Source organism: Hemicordylus capensis, chromosome 4, assembly GCF_027244095.1.
Source record: "Hemicordylus capensis ecotype Gifberg chromosome 4, rHemCap1.1.pri, whole genome shotgun sequence".
NCBI classification, from domain to species: domain Eukaryota; kingdom Metazoa; phylum Chordata; class Lepidosauria; order Squamata; family Cordylidae; genus Hemicordylus; species Hemicordylus capensis.
This window is the reverse complement of record NC_069660.1, coordinates 82284601-82299467: the sequence shown is the minus strand read 5'-3', so window position 1 is coordinate 82299467 and position 14867 is coordinate 82284601. Positions and strand designations below refer to the sequence as shown.

At 44.1% G+C, this 14867-nt stretch overlaps 1 protein-coding gene across 22 annotated transcripts in view; it reads right to left on the bottom strand.

Annotated features, from left to right (window-relative positions):
• PTPRF (protein tyrosine phosphatase receptor type F) overlaps positions 1 to 14867 on the bottom strand; it is a 759513-nt gene that overhangs the window by 465216 nt on the left and 279430 nt on the right. Inside the window, exon 3 of one of the 22 annotated variants that reach the window (XM_053244732.1) lies at positions 2051 to 2117. The exons of the other annotated variants lie outside the window; for them this stretch is intronic. The gene's annotated coding sequence lies outside the window, so the exon portion shown is untranslated. The remainder of the gene's footprint in view (positions 1 to 2050; positions 2118 to 14867) is intronic. 22 annotated transcript variants of the gene reach the window in all.

Sequence of the window (14867 nt, the reverse complement as noted above, 5' to 3'; positions counted from 1 at the left end):
GAAATGCGTTTTAGAGAAGGAGGCTGCTGGATTTAAGAAAGGGGAGTAGAGATAGAATTGGGCCCAACAAGGCCCAAACACTCATATCACCTATCTAGATAAAGGGATCTCAAGAAACCTGGAACCACCGAGGGACCTCATTCCTCAGGGACAGCTTGGGCAAAGGAGGGTGTAAGAGGGTTGGAGGGGTTAGTTGAGAGAGATGAATCCACGAGGGTGCTTACTCTGTGGAATCAGCTTCCTATATAAGTGAGGAAGAGTAGGCAGATCAGGCTGGGCAAGAAAGCCGATGTGAAGGGTGGCACAAAGTACTGAGCACAGCCTGGCATGGCCTGTGGACAATAAATTGTCCAAACAGCAGCTGGTGACTCCCCGGTGAATGGCACACAAAGAGCACATTGGATCATGAAACTGGGACTTCTTATACCCAAAAACATATCCTGTGGGCACCCTGACCATGTACCCTGCACCAACATAAGACACAGTGGGCACGGCCAGTATCGGAAACACTCCCTGGGAGAGGGGCTGCTTGGCCATTTTCCTGATGCACAACCGTCAGCACTTCCCCAAGCAACCACAGAGCTAGGCGGCAGGAGCACCTGGCCATGGGGAAACCCCCCAATGCACCACGTTCCTGTTGTGGTGCATTATCGGATGCTGGAGGACTTCCTTTTCTGGTCAGGGTGCGCCCATGCGAAACATGTACACACCAGTTTTCAGTGGTGTGGGGGTCAATGGCTGCATCTTGTCCCTTGGGCTCCACTTTCCAGTGGCATGAGGGCTGCTGGCTGAACCTTGTCCCTCAGCCACCAGTGAGCTTCCTACGCCCCAGTCTCTCCGCTGGCCCAAGCAGCATGTAGTTAATGCTAGTGATTCTGTAAAGACGTTTACACAAGCAGCCCTACCCAGGCTTGGACAGCCGTACCTGGGTAGGGCTGGTTGGTGGAGCGCTGGGATCAGTCCTGAGCCCAGTGCTCTGCACCAAGGTAGCCCAGGTTTTATCCTGGTCACACCCTTCTTCCCAAACCCCACGTTGTGTGGCTGCTTGGGCTGTCTGGTGGTGCCCCCAGAACCAGTAGCCTAGAGATACTTGTCCAACCTTGCTCTATTTTCCCTGGGAGAGACCACAGGAAGTCTGTTCTGCAAAGGGAAATTTGAGAGAAAACCCTATGAGGAGAGACTATGCCTTTGCGGAGCTGCTCCCGAAACACTGACGCATTTACTGTTACACTGCCCACTTTATACAGATGAGAGAGATTTATTTTTATCTCAGTATCTGAAAGATCTCCAAAGCCACTCAGTGGAGACAATTCTTATATGCTTATTAGAAGACAGGGACCCAACAATATCCCTGGCGGTTGCTAAATTTTGTTACACATTGACCAAACTAAGAGAAGCTAGAGCACAGCAATTGGTTACTGTCAAAGATTCCTGATTTTATATATTTGATGACATTTTAGACTTTGTTTCTATTATTTTCTTTTTACTGTGTATATTCTGCATATATTGATGTTTGATCTAAGATCGTAAATAAACAACAACAACTCTGTTCTGCAAATAATGGTGTACAAAGTTCACTGTGCATTTTTCTGACCTGTATACCATCCAAAGTGTGGCTTTAAAAAGAACAGGTATTTCACATCTAAGAAAGATAAAGATGGACAGTAAGAAGTAGAAAGAAAAGTTTTGACAAAACTCACAAGAGCAAAAAGATATTTCTTCACTGCGAAAGACAAACATATGAAACACTTCCTATATTATACCTCCATGCTTCTGCAGGCACAAGTCTGTATATCCACCTCCAAAAAAAATCCCTACTGTCTCATGTAAAAGATCTGAACTGTTGTTTTTTTAAAGACATTTTGTTGAAGTTCTTTGCCTCTAATTTCTGTTTAAAACAGTGGCGGGTGATGGCTCTTGGGACGGGGCGCGAGGCAGGGCCAACAGTGGGCATCACTGAAGGCGGGGCCAATGGCGGACGTCACTGAAGGTGGGGCCAACGGTGGGGGAAACTCACTGGCACATTCACTAATCTCTCAGCATAACCTACCTCACAGGCTTGTTGGGCAGATCAATATAACAAAGTACTGCACTCTGCTTCTTGGAGGAAGCGTAGACTATAAATGTAAAAATGAAAAGATATGTATAAGTCACAAATAAAGTACAGAACAGTGACAGAAGGCTGCTTCCATGGAGAGCAAGTGCATTCTGAAAGCACCAGGGCAGCTCTCCCTGCCTGAGTATTTCAGGAAGAAATAAAAATGAGAAAAATCACAGGTTTTTCAACAGTGCTGCTTCTATGAACCATCTCTGTAACGTAGAGGACACTATGCAACACAAAGTATGCATGCAAGGGAACCCTCTCCTGCTGTACAACTGGGTACTGCTCTCTGCCTGCCCCGGGCACCTGCAATTTATTTGACCAGGTTTACTTTGTGATTTTGTTTTCACACAGCCAGATCTACTGGGCTTACCAATCCTGATTAACTTTTTAACCAGGATCTGTGAGTTATGTGAACCCAGCCATTGTAAGAATCTGTATTGAAAGGAAGGCTAGATATCTTCTTCCAAATAAATACACTTTGCAGATATATAAAAATGTTTAAATATATGAGTAACAAATGTTAAGATGAAAGGCAGGTAAATTTGTTATATTGACTGTACACTGTATACGTTTGTTTTTAGGTTTTATTTTGTTCTTTTTGTAAAAGGCTTCACATGCAAAACCAGAACACTCCAAAAGAGCATTCAATAGACAAAGAAATCGTAAGCATCTGTCTTAGGTTATGCACCATATTCAATAATAAACACAAGCAGGTGGTTATGTTTTGCTTCTACACTACACAAGGTTAACAACCTGATGGAAGGCAAATCAGTCTGAGGATCACTAAAGTTAAAACAGAAATATAAAGACACACTTCAGACAATAATTTTAAAGGAAACTAGGCACAAGAATCACAGAAAAACTGAACCTCTCCAAGAAATAAATAAAGCAATATGATCATAAAAACCAGTGCAGCCCAATCTCTTTCAATATAAATCATAGTAAAATCAGTAGAGCAAATTTCAGCAACTGAGTAAGAAATGTACAAAACCAGTCACACAGCAAGCATCTTACTCCACCCTCATTGGGCTTATAGATAGTTTTGGGGTGGGGAGGAGGTTGCTTTTTGACTGCAAGAATCCAAACGAGCAAAGCACTGCGAAAGCACATTAACATCTAGTCAAACAACAACCTTTTTTTTTTTTTTACAATTAATTGAGAGCTGGTCTTGTGGTAGCAAGCATGACTTGTCCCCTTAGCTAAGCAGGGTAAGCCCTGGTTGCATGTGAATAGCAGACTAGAAGTATGAGCACTGAAAGATACTTCCCTCATGGGATGGAGCTGCTCTGGGAAGAGCAGATGGTTTCAAGTTCCCTCCCTGGCTTCTCCAAGATAGGACAAGATTTTTATTTTTTTTTTAATAGGACAAGATTTTTTTATTGAACCAACAAACTACCAAAGCATACAGTATGTTTCCAAAGCACAATTATATACAAAGTGGTTGTTTGTATATGCTATATCTACAAAGATTTACACACAAGGATTTGGAAACCCACAAGGTTATGAGGTATATGCAGGTAGTACTGTAACTTGGGGGTGGGGTATTACAAAGCACATCCGGTAATCGGGGGGGGGGGGGTTACGTCCAACGTCCATTTCCATAATTTGTCCCATTGCTGTTTAGAAGAGATACTCTTGTCTTTTTGCACATAACCATACAAACCTTTCCAGAAGAGATTTACTGTCTCATCTGCGTGAACCTCTTAGTCGCGTCTTCCCTCCCTATTCCTTTGCAGGAGAATTGCATAAATGACATACAGGTTTACTAACCTGATTATGAGAAGGGGAACATTCCAATTCCCTAGTATGAGGGCACCCGTTCCATCCCGCTTCCTTGAAGGTTTCTTTCTGGGACCTTGAAAAGAGGTTCTATCACTCAAACCCAAGGTTAGTTCTTCCCAAGTCTGTTTTTCCAAATCAGGCCACTCTAACAGCTTGCTTACTCCCTGCCACACTCTTTTGGCTACCACACACTCTTTTAAGAAATGTGAGTGGGTTTCCCTGAATGTTTTGCCTAGCTCACTAGCTTTCTGTTTGCAGGTGATTCTAGGACACTCTTGCTCGTCCTCTGGGAGCCATGGCTTAGCCGCATTAAGTGGCAGTACTTGGTGATATAAGCGCCACCTTGTTTACCATAAATGGAAAGGGACTTTTTTCTCCTTAAATAGAGCGATAGGGTGATCGGGTTGCAACAAGTACTGTGAGGTGTGGTGTTTGTAGCGTTTACGTTCTAAATCAGGTTTTAAAAAACCCACTTCTAGAATCTCTCCATAAATTGTTTTCCTTAGCTGCTTAACTGAGGAGGATCCTTTAAATAGATCCGGTTCAACCTTCCATTTTTAAAGTGTGAATAACAAATCTCTCAAGTAGTCCGGGTGTTCTCTTTTCAATACTTTTGTGATATTACCATTGAAAGATCCTTTCCCCCACCATGCTATGCCCCATGCTGACTTGCACCAACGCAGAGCGAAAAGCAAGACCCAGGTTTTTTGCAGGAGGTTGGACATATTATGGACATTCACGAAAATCCAGTTTCCAAAATTGTAGGACATGAATTCAGTTACAAAATAGGGTTGCAGGGCAGGTAGGGCTAGGCCTCCCCACTCAACCTCCTTAAATGCTACCGCACGGGCCAAAGGGAAGGACGCTGTGTGCCATACTAGACGGAAGATCTGGCTTTCAACTCTCTGAAGGAGATCGAGTGGGGGAGGATAGACTACCGCCAGGATATGCACCGGGGGTATCAGGTAAGTCCGGATATAAACTGCTTTCTGGTACATGGCAAGGCTCCATTTTTTCCACATGGTGATTTTAAGCATTACTTTTTCTTCCCAATCTGTCCAATTCCCCCCCCCCCCCCCAGACTTTTTCCTTAATCCCACATTCAGTCCCCAAAATGTTTACTGTATCTACCCACTTCAGTTTGGACTCTGGGGCTCCTTTCGCTTTTACATTCAGAGATGGGTAGGCACGAGAGTTGCTTGCGTTCCGGGTCCATTTTAACAAAAACACTTTTGTCAGCATTTAATTCTGAGCCCGAGATCTTGCCATATTCCCAGAAGAGGTCTAGTATTACAGAGATTTCATTTTCATCTGATAACAGTAATGTAACATCATCGGCATGAGTTACAAATTTTACCCTAAACTCAGAATGCGGTTCTGAGTGGACAGGTGGTTCGACTACCCCATCACTCTCCCTCCTCCTCCCTCCCGGGAAGATCTCGCAGGGCGGAGGGATAGAGACCGAGAATCCTTGCAGATGGGGTTCTCTCTGAATCCTAATCAGGATCGGATCCAGGGCAAAAACATAAAGTAATGGGCTCAGTGGGCATCCTTGGCGGACATCCGAATGCAAAGTGATCGGGTCGCCCCGCCATCCATTAATCTGTGGTGTCACCTTTGCATTCATATAGAGCAGCTGTATCCAAGTAAGGAAGAGGGGTGGTATACCTTTAGCTTTCAACAATGTCCACAGATAATTGTGGTTCACTTTGTCAAAGGCCTTAACTTGATCCAATAAGAGGAGGTGACCTTTCCAACTTTCATTCTGTATAGAGTAAAAAAGTTCTCTCAGCAGACACAATGAGTCTGTCATCTTTCTTCCCAAGATAGCGCTTGTCTGCAAGCTGTGGACCAATTTAGGGGCTACTTTCACCAATCTATTATTTAGGATTTTGGCAAAGATTCTGTAATTGATATTTGTGAGGGTTATCGGTCTCCAGTTTTGTGGTAAAGTGGTGTCACCTTTCTTGGGGGGGGGATTAAGAGGCCGTCCCCAAAGGACCTATTAAAACGCCCATTGTCTAGGACAAATTTAAATAATTTTACTAAAACTGGTAGCAGCTGGTCTGTGTAAATCTTATAGAAAGGCCATGTCAGACCATCAGGCCCCGGGGCTGATGTGTTCTTTCCCGCTGAGATAACTGCTCTGACCTCTTTTATCGTTACAGGATGGGTCAAAGAGCTTTTTCTCCCTCAGTGAGGGAATAGCTGAGACCATATTCATTCAGACTGCAGAACCTATCTAGATAGGATTGAATGTCCTTTACAGAAATATCCTTCAATGCATACAAGTTTGTATAAAACTGGGCCATGATCTTTAACATATCATGGGGGTCGGCCATTAGTGGGCTACTTCCATCCGATCGCAGGACTTGGAATGTCAAACTAGATGCATGCATCTTGTCCTTTGCCCACTCCCCTTTTTCAACTATAGATCCTTTGAAGCGATACCGCTTATTTTCTAAATGCCTGTGCCGCAGCTCATTTTGAAATGTCCTGATTGTCTCTTTGTAGTGGCGGCATGATTCCTCGTCGAAGGATTCTGCCCTGTTCATCTTATCAACAATCCTCAGATGTTGGGTGATCGCTTTCTGATAATTTTTGACCCCTATCTTATATGTCCGGCTGGTCACTGCCCTAGTACGGCAGCCCACCCTCTTTTTAAGTGTCTCCCAGGCTCCCAAAAGATCATCTTCTGCTTCTAATAGCCAAGGGATCTGTCACCTCAGTTCTGATTAAAGGACACCTTTGAGATATTCATCACTTAACATTTTTGGGCGTAATCAACACAAGGGCTTACCATGTGGAATTACCTCAGAGAGATTACAAATAAATCCCACAGCCGCATGGTCTGACCATGGGGTAAGTACTAGTTTACACCGGTAGACTTCAAAAGAAGGGGGAGCCCAGAGTCTATCTAGTTGGCTAGCTGATCTCGGGTGGTAATATGTAAATTTGACTCCGGTTTTAAATTTATGTCTATACTGCGATTTAAAGTTCTCTTCGTGACGGACTGGGGGAAAATCCAAATTATTATATACCCCCAAGGCCTTATCATCTAAACCCAGAGTCTCACTCAGAAACCGTTGGAGAGCTTTTTCCTCATTTGTTAGAGAGGGATTTGAGGGGGAGACTGGGAGACCTCCCGAAAAGGCTTTCCTGTCGCTCAGTTGGGCTCTGTTATTAAAATCCCCCGCGATCAGGAGGTGGCGCTTGGTGTCACATATATCTTTTCGTTTAGCCCAAAGAGCCTTCCTAAGGTGTGATTGTACCGGGGCATATATGGTGCAGAGTCTAAAGGCTCGGTCAAGCCTTAAAGTGGTTGCCGAACTTGGGTCACCCCTGACAGTAAACTCTACATACATTAGTCTGCCCTGATCAATTTCCAATACCCTCTCGATTTTGAGATCAGGTCTGTCTTTGAACAATATCGCTACCCCAGCATTGCCGCTCCCATCGTAGGACCAGAAGGATGGGCCCATTGTCCATTGCTGTTGTGCCGAAAAGCGGTGGCTCTCATTTTTGAAATGGGTCTTTTGTAGAATATAGATGTGAGAGAGATTCCTGCCTGCAACCTTGGAGAAGCCGCTGCCAGTCTGTGAAGACAATACTGAGCTAGATAGACCAATGGTCTGACTCAGTATATGACAGCTTCCTATGTTCCTAACAATATTAAAACAGAAAGTTATATCCCTTTAACAACCCAGCTACTTAAAAAAACACGAGAGAATGAAAAATACAATTATATAATGAATTTCAAAGTAATTCGCTAAAATAATTAAAATATGCAATAAATATTACAATATGTCAGTGCAAAGCTGATTGAAGTGTCATTATTCAATCCATAGGATTAAGTGTCCAAAATCATGAGACAAGGTGCTTGTTGCTTGGAAATCCAAATTCAGCAGAATATACGCAGATTGTTTCCAAAAACAGACGTTCAAAAAGTCAAGCATGGCCAGATGCCTTTGCACTCGAAGACCTTGCATCTGAAGTCAGGGTATATGAAAATCGCTTTTAATATCTCCTTTTCTCCCAAGGAGAAAAGGACCCTAACTAGAGTTGCCATATTCTGGCTTTCCAAATCCAGGTACCTATTGCATATTATGTAAATTGGCTTGAAAATCATTCTTGGTGATGAATAGTGACTGCACATTTTGCTCTATAACTCCGCTTGTACAAGGGCTAGAGCTTAGCTCTTTTTTTTTTTTTTTTTTTTTTTTGCCTTTTGAAGACATAAGGAAGAGTTCTTGGTGCAACATAAGAAAGGAAAATTGGAAGCCGCTGACTTAGAGAAGAATTCCAACAGCTTAGAGGAGAAGTGGAAGGTGGAAGGATTCACTGACTGGGATAGTATCTTGATGCTGGGCACCCGTACATGAGATCTATTTATGTGCTGGGATGAGGAGGAAAAGAAGGCATCCAACTGCCTAGAAAAGCGCATTGGAAGTGAATTGGGGAGCCACTGGAAAAAAGCTGAGGGAGAGGAGAGGGAAAGTGCTGGTGACATATGAGGGGGAGGGAATGAGAAGTACTTGCCTGAGATGATGAGGGGATCTAACTGCCTAGAAAAATGAACTGGGTGTGACAGAAAGGGGTCGTGGGTGGGAAGTTGGAAAAGCATACAGCTTGGTTCTAAGCCTGCTTACTTGGAAGCAAGCCACATAGAGTTCAATGGGACTTACTCCCAAGTAAATGGGGATAGGATTTCTAGTTCTAAAGTGGGGGGATGAGAGCAAGACTGAGGCTTCAGTAGTGAGGAGGGAGACCAAGGAGAGAGCCGTCTTGTGCACATGGCTGTGCTGGGGCTCTAGACTCTATCCCTCCCTGCTCTGTGAGGAGGGAAAGGCTGCTGCAGGGTACAGGAGAAAGGCATGGAGCCTGGTCAGCAGAGATGGAGGCAGGTGCTCCATCTTGGCTGACCGGGGCTACATAATGGTCCTTTCTCCTGGGCTCTGCAGCAGCCTTTCCATCCTCAAAGAGCAGGGAGGGAAAGAGTCCAAAGCCTCAGCCAGCCATGTGCATGAGACAGTCAGCCAAGACAGAGCCAGGAGCAGCCAGGAGAAAATTCTCTCTCCCGACTGCACCTGCCTCCATCTCTGCTGACTGGGCTATGCACCTTTCTCCTGTGCCCTGCAGCAGCCTTTCCCTCCTTGCAGATTAGGGAGGGAAAGAGTCCAGAGCCCAGCCATGTGCACACTGTCTTGTCAGCAGAGGCAGGAACAGCAGGAACATCCTGTCAGCAGAGGCAGGAACAGGGAGGGCAGAGTGGGGGAAACACAAACAGCCCTGAAGAAACCCAGGAAAGAGTGCTGGGGAAACCTGGGAGACAGGAAGAGAGAGGAGGAACGTTGGATCATGGGACTTCAGCCAGACTTCAGGGAAAGGAGCAGGCTGAGGTCCAATTGCTTTTTAATGAAGGCAGGCAGCTCATGGGAAAGAGAACACATGGGCTGGAAGCTTGGGGTTCACTGAGCATACTTACTTGCTCTCTCTCTCAGCTGATTTCACACAGACATGTTACTCGCTCCTAAACTCAATCAAAATGGCGATGTTCACTGACCTCACTTGCCTGTTCAAAATTGGTGCCTTCCTCCTGGGCTTTCTGATTGGTCAAATACATCTCAATCTGATGATCCTATTGCTTAGAGAACATTTGGAAGACCTGCACATCTTCTGAAAATAAAGCCAGCACTTCTCATTGGATTTAAAGGTGTTAAATATTAATTTTTGTGATGCAAATTAGGTTGCTATGAGCAGCAGACGCTGCCGCTCTTGGAGCATCTAAGTTTTGAGTACAGGCAGTCCACAAACACAATGAGGGAGACAGAGAGGCAAGTAGTCCCAGGACGGAAGGACCAGGTAATGTTTTTAAATTCAAAATGGTGGTCGTGTGTGCTTGAAATGGTGAGGGGGCGGTGTCCTCTCAGCCCTTAGAGAGGAATCGCCTCTGGTCTAACAGTAAACCAAATCTATACAAAGAGAAAATATGATCAAATAGCATTGACATTGCTTTTCCAAAGCCTAGATCACTCATCATTGATTCCCATTGACCCACCATTATTCACACATTTGGGTACTATTCTTGGTTATCCCTAGAAAGTGAAAAGTTTGAATGAAAGGGGCCTAAGCCACTTGGGCATGAGAAGATGAGTGACATGACAGTCAACGTTACACAGATCAAGCAAGCAAGCCTCCTCCCCATGAAACAGGCTTCTGTTGCTTCCTATAATCTTTTTAAAAATCTGCATATCAATCTTTATTCTGCATATACTTTTGTATTATTACCATATGGGCATATATACTGCCGAACCTGCCCCTTGTAAATGCTGAATGCTAACAGAATATATGAACAGAGAAAGACAAAACTGCAGCATGCTTATTTTCCACAATGCCAGAGAGCCTCTGAAAAACTGTAGTTTCATCTCTTTAAAGCTGAAAAATGGGAAGAGAGCTAAACTTAAAAGCTAAACTTAACGAGCCTTTCCTCACAATCGGCAAGAAAGGGCTCAAGGGAAAGCGAGGAGGAAGGCTGCTAGCACTTAACTCCCCAAAGATTATCGGGTCAAGGGATGGGAAGCAGAATCCCACCACCCAAAACTCCCACCCCCTTCCCACAACAACCAAGTGGGAAGGGGAAAGACCAACCCTTCTTAAAAGGAGGGTTTTTACATAAAATGGCAGCAGGTTTTTGCAGGAATTGAAGCAAGAAACCTCCCCTCATTTCTTTCTCCCAAGTTCTCAATGTAGGGAAGTGGTGTGTGTGTGTGTGTGTGTGTGTGTGTGTGTGTGTGTGTGTGAAGTTTCTGTCCTATAAGGAAGGCATCTGAAGCAAGCTTGGGACACATGCCAGCCAGGGGTGGTGGTGGTGGTGGAGCATTTGCCACTGGCAGGCAACTGAACTCATAGAATAAAATAAGGATGTAATAAAATATATTTTTCAAACAGGAAAACTATCAATTCCCATTCTTACATTAGTATATGAATGTGCAACTGAAATAATCTGTCATTTTCCAAAAGCTTGATTTCCTTCCACATCTTTCAATTCATCTCTCAAACTCTGTGCTGAGGAAAAAGAGAAACTATCTCCAGAACACAGAGGCCTGAGAATCCCCCACCCCCGCTTTTTAAAACGTAAGTTACTTAAGTTCCTGCTATCACAAATTACAAGCGTGTTTTCCTTATATCTCAATTACACCTCACAACTTTTATACATCTTCTTCACCAAGGGAACTGTCCTCCACTAATAGACTGATTCAAGATAAACCTGAATTGTAATAGAGATCCACCTCAATGAGTTATGTACCTCACAAAAGGAAGTGGCCTTTTATAATGAAGATTTTTGCTGACAGTAAATGGAAAGACCTTTGAAAAGGGGTGCCTTCCATCTGCTATCTGCAGGAATGTCATTGCTTTGCTATTGAAGTTACTTACTCTCTTTCCAGACTATACTCTTTAAGTGACCTTGTGAGATATCTAAAGGGGATATAGAATGTGCAGCCTCTTGGGAAGGCTTTCAATAAAAATCTTACTGAATTTGCTGAAGGGATAAAATTACTGCTAGTTGATTTTTCAATCCATTCAGGCATTAACAGGCTGAAATGGACACTTCCAAGTCATTAAGATCCAATTCAACACTCACACACGCACACATTTTTGCAGCTCTTAGAAAGAAAGCTATATTAATTCTGTTGGTTGCCAAAACTTACATTCCTGAAGGCAAAAGCTTTTTTGGTGGGGGTAGTAAATTTAATGGTGTGAGAGAAACCAAGCAAATCGTACAGTATTAATTTGTTTTTAAGACAATGCAAAAGTTAGGGAAATGCTCAGCATGCTGCAAATACACAGAATCATATAATTATAGGGTTGTACTTGGTTTCCAGACTCCCATCATCTTTGTTACCTTCTCTGAACCCATTTGAGTTTATCAATGTCTTAAAATTAGGGCCCCACAACTGTCAGAATAGTGGCTGACATCTTAACGATTAAAGAGCACAGGCAATGAGGGACAGCAGTGATGTGACTGGGGCTCATGTACAACTCCCCCAGTCCCTCTACACAGACTATTGTACATCCAGGAGAACTGTCCCCACTCTGCCTGTGCTCTGGAAGAGAGGATACATGGCAATGAGGGTCAGTAAGAGCAGAGCAGGGATGTTTCACCCAATTATGTAACAGTGTGCATGTTGGAAAATTTGGACTGGAAAGTTTGTGCACAAGCCCCAATCATGTCTCTGCAGTCTTTGTACATCAGGTTGTCAGCAGGTATTCCAAAAGAGGTCTGACCAATTCAGAACAATTACTTCTCTTGATCTGGACACTACGCCTCTGTTAATTCACACATTAGCATTTTTAGCAGCTGCATCACACTGCTGGCTCATGACTTCTTGTCTGTTAAGACACGTAGGTCCTTTTCACAAGTACTGTTACCAGGCCAGATCTCCCCCATCCTGTACTTGTTCATTTGACTTTTCTTAACATAATGCAGGGCTTTACATTTCTCTCTGTTGAACTCATCTCATTGGTTCTGGCACAATATATGAGCCTGTCCAGATTGAACTGAATTTTGATTCTGTCTTCTAAGGTGTTACCTATTCCCCGCCAGCTTCATGTAATCTGCAAATATGATAAACACCCCATCTACTCCCTCCTCCAAATAATTTGTGCAAATGTCCTATGGCATTCCAACAGAAGAACAAAAAATATTTTTTCAAAGGACTGTGCCACAAACTGGCTGGCCATTGAGACACAGGACCAATATACCAATCTTGCTTTGTAGTTCCATGCACCACTAGGGATGAGTAAAGCATGAAAATGGAGGAATTATCTGCCACTTGAGACACTGTCTCGTAGTTATGGGACCTCCACACTGTCAAAGATGATTTAGCAGCATTCATTAATGATGCGTTCTGTTAATATCTCAAATTGCACTCTATTTGTAAACTAGCTGGGTATACAAGATGTTGTGGGTGGGAGCATGTTGGGTGGGTGGGAGATGTTGTGGGTGGCAGAAAATCTTACATTTGCATGTTGCCCTTTTACATCTCTTGTAAGAAAATTACATTTCTTGTAAGAAAATCTGAATCGCCCTCACATGAACATGTGGGGGCAGGATGGCCCGCAGGGTGAATGAAACCAGGGTAGCACACTCACAGTGGGCCACCACTTGTCCAAACTGGCCACACATATCTATATGAGTGCTAATTCACTGGAGGGATGTAGCTCCACTCTTTAACCTGTTCCTGCTCCCACTGGTCACTGGCACTCCTCTTTGTCTCTATGTTTCCTAAAGTCCTCTTGAGTTCTTATGGAACCTGGAGACACTACTCACATACAACATGCCCACAGCCCCCCCCCCATTTGTTGACACACTCTGAACCCCCACCCCATCAAATCATGAATCCTTTCCATGATGTTGCATACTGGGACACTCCAGTGCTCTGATCATGGGCAGAATCTCCCCATATCATTTGTCTGCAGAGACAAAAATCACTGAGGAAAGTGGTGGGCAGGTTTTAGAATATGTCAGTGCAGTGGTAGAGATGATGATGATGATGATGATGATGATGAGGATGAGGATTTATCAGATTTGTACATCGCCCCTAACTTTTGTCTCTGGGCGGTTAACAATAGCATAAAACAAGTTAAAAACATATACAAAAAAATTAAACAATTTAAAAATTTAAAAATAAGCCAGAGATTAAAACCTAAACTTTTTTTTAGGAAGTTGAGAAAGCTTGGGCAAAAAGATGGGTTTTCGGGTGTTTTTTGAAAATTGCTAGAGATGAGGAGGATCGTATCTCAGCAGGGAGCGCATTCCACAATCTCGGGGCAGCAACTGAGAAGGCCCGTCTCTGTGTAACCACTAAATGAGTTGGCGGTGACTGGAGACAGACCTCCTCAGATGACCTCAATGGGCGGTGGGGCTCGTAGTGAAGAAGACGCTCTCTTGAATACCCAGGGCCTAAGCCATTTAGGGCTTTATAAGTTATAACTAGCACTTTGTATTTTGTCCGGAAACCTATTGGCAGCCAGTGTAGCTCAATCAGTAAAAGAGTAATGTGGTCTCTTCGAGATGACCCAGAGACCAACCTGGCTACCACATTCTGAACCAACTGAAGTTTCCGGACTACGTACAAAGGCAGCCCCACATAGAGCGCATTACAGAAGTCAAGTCTGGAGGTTATCAACAGATGTACCACTGTTTTGAGGACATTGATCTTGAGAAATGGGCGCAGCTGGCTTATCAGCCAGAGCTAATAGAAAGCACCCCGGCCACCACCTCAACCTGAGAAACCAGGAGAGGTGTGAATCCAGAGGTACTCCCAGTCTGTAAATCTGTTCCTTTTGAGGAAGTGTGACCCCATCTAGAACAGGTAGATCAAGATAGTCTCTGGAGTTCTGACCCCACACAATAAGTACCTTCATCTTATCTGGATTCAGCTTCAGTTTATTCTCCCTCATCCAGCCCATTACTGCTTCCAGGAAGGCATTTAGGGAGGATATGCGAGCTCCTGAAGAAGTTGACATGGAGAAGTAGATCTGGGTGTCATCAGTGTACTGGCAACACCCAGTTCCAAATTCCGTGGTGATCCCTCCCAGCGGTTTCATGTAGATGTTAAAAAGACATTAAACAGACATTGGGAGCTGGGGCCTCCAACTATCCCACAAAGCATTGTGCGAGCAGCTGAGAGGCAGCCTTCAGCAGTTCTCCTCTCCCTGGCCCCGCAAGCCACAGGACTCTATGATAAACATGGCCACTGAATGCCCAGGAACAGTTTAAAATGGCGCAACACAAATGACAAAAAGTGCAGGGGGGGGGCATGTGTCTTTTTCATCCTATCTCACTTTTGACCTGGGTAGTGTAACTAGGCTATCCAGGTTCGGAGCTGTTGGGTAAGGAGGACTCCTGTTGTCCCAGACAACCCTCTCCTACCCAGTAATCTATGGTAATGAGAACAGGCTCAATATATGCCAGATG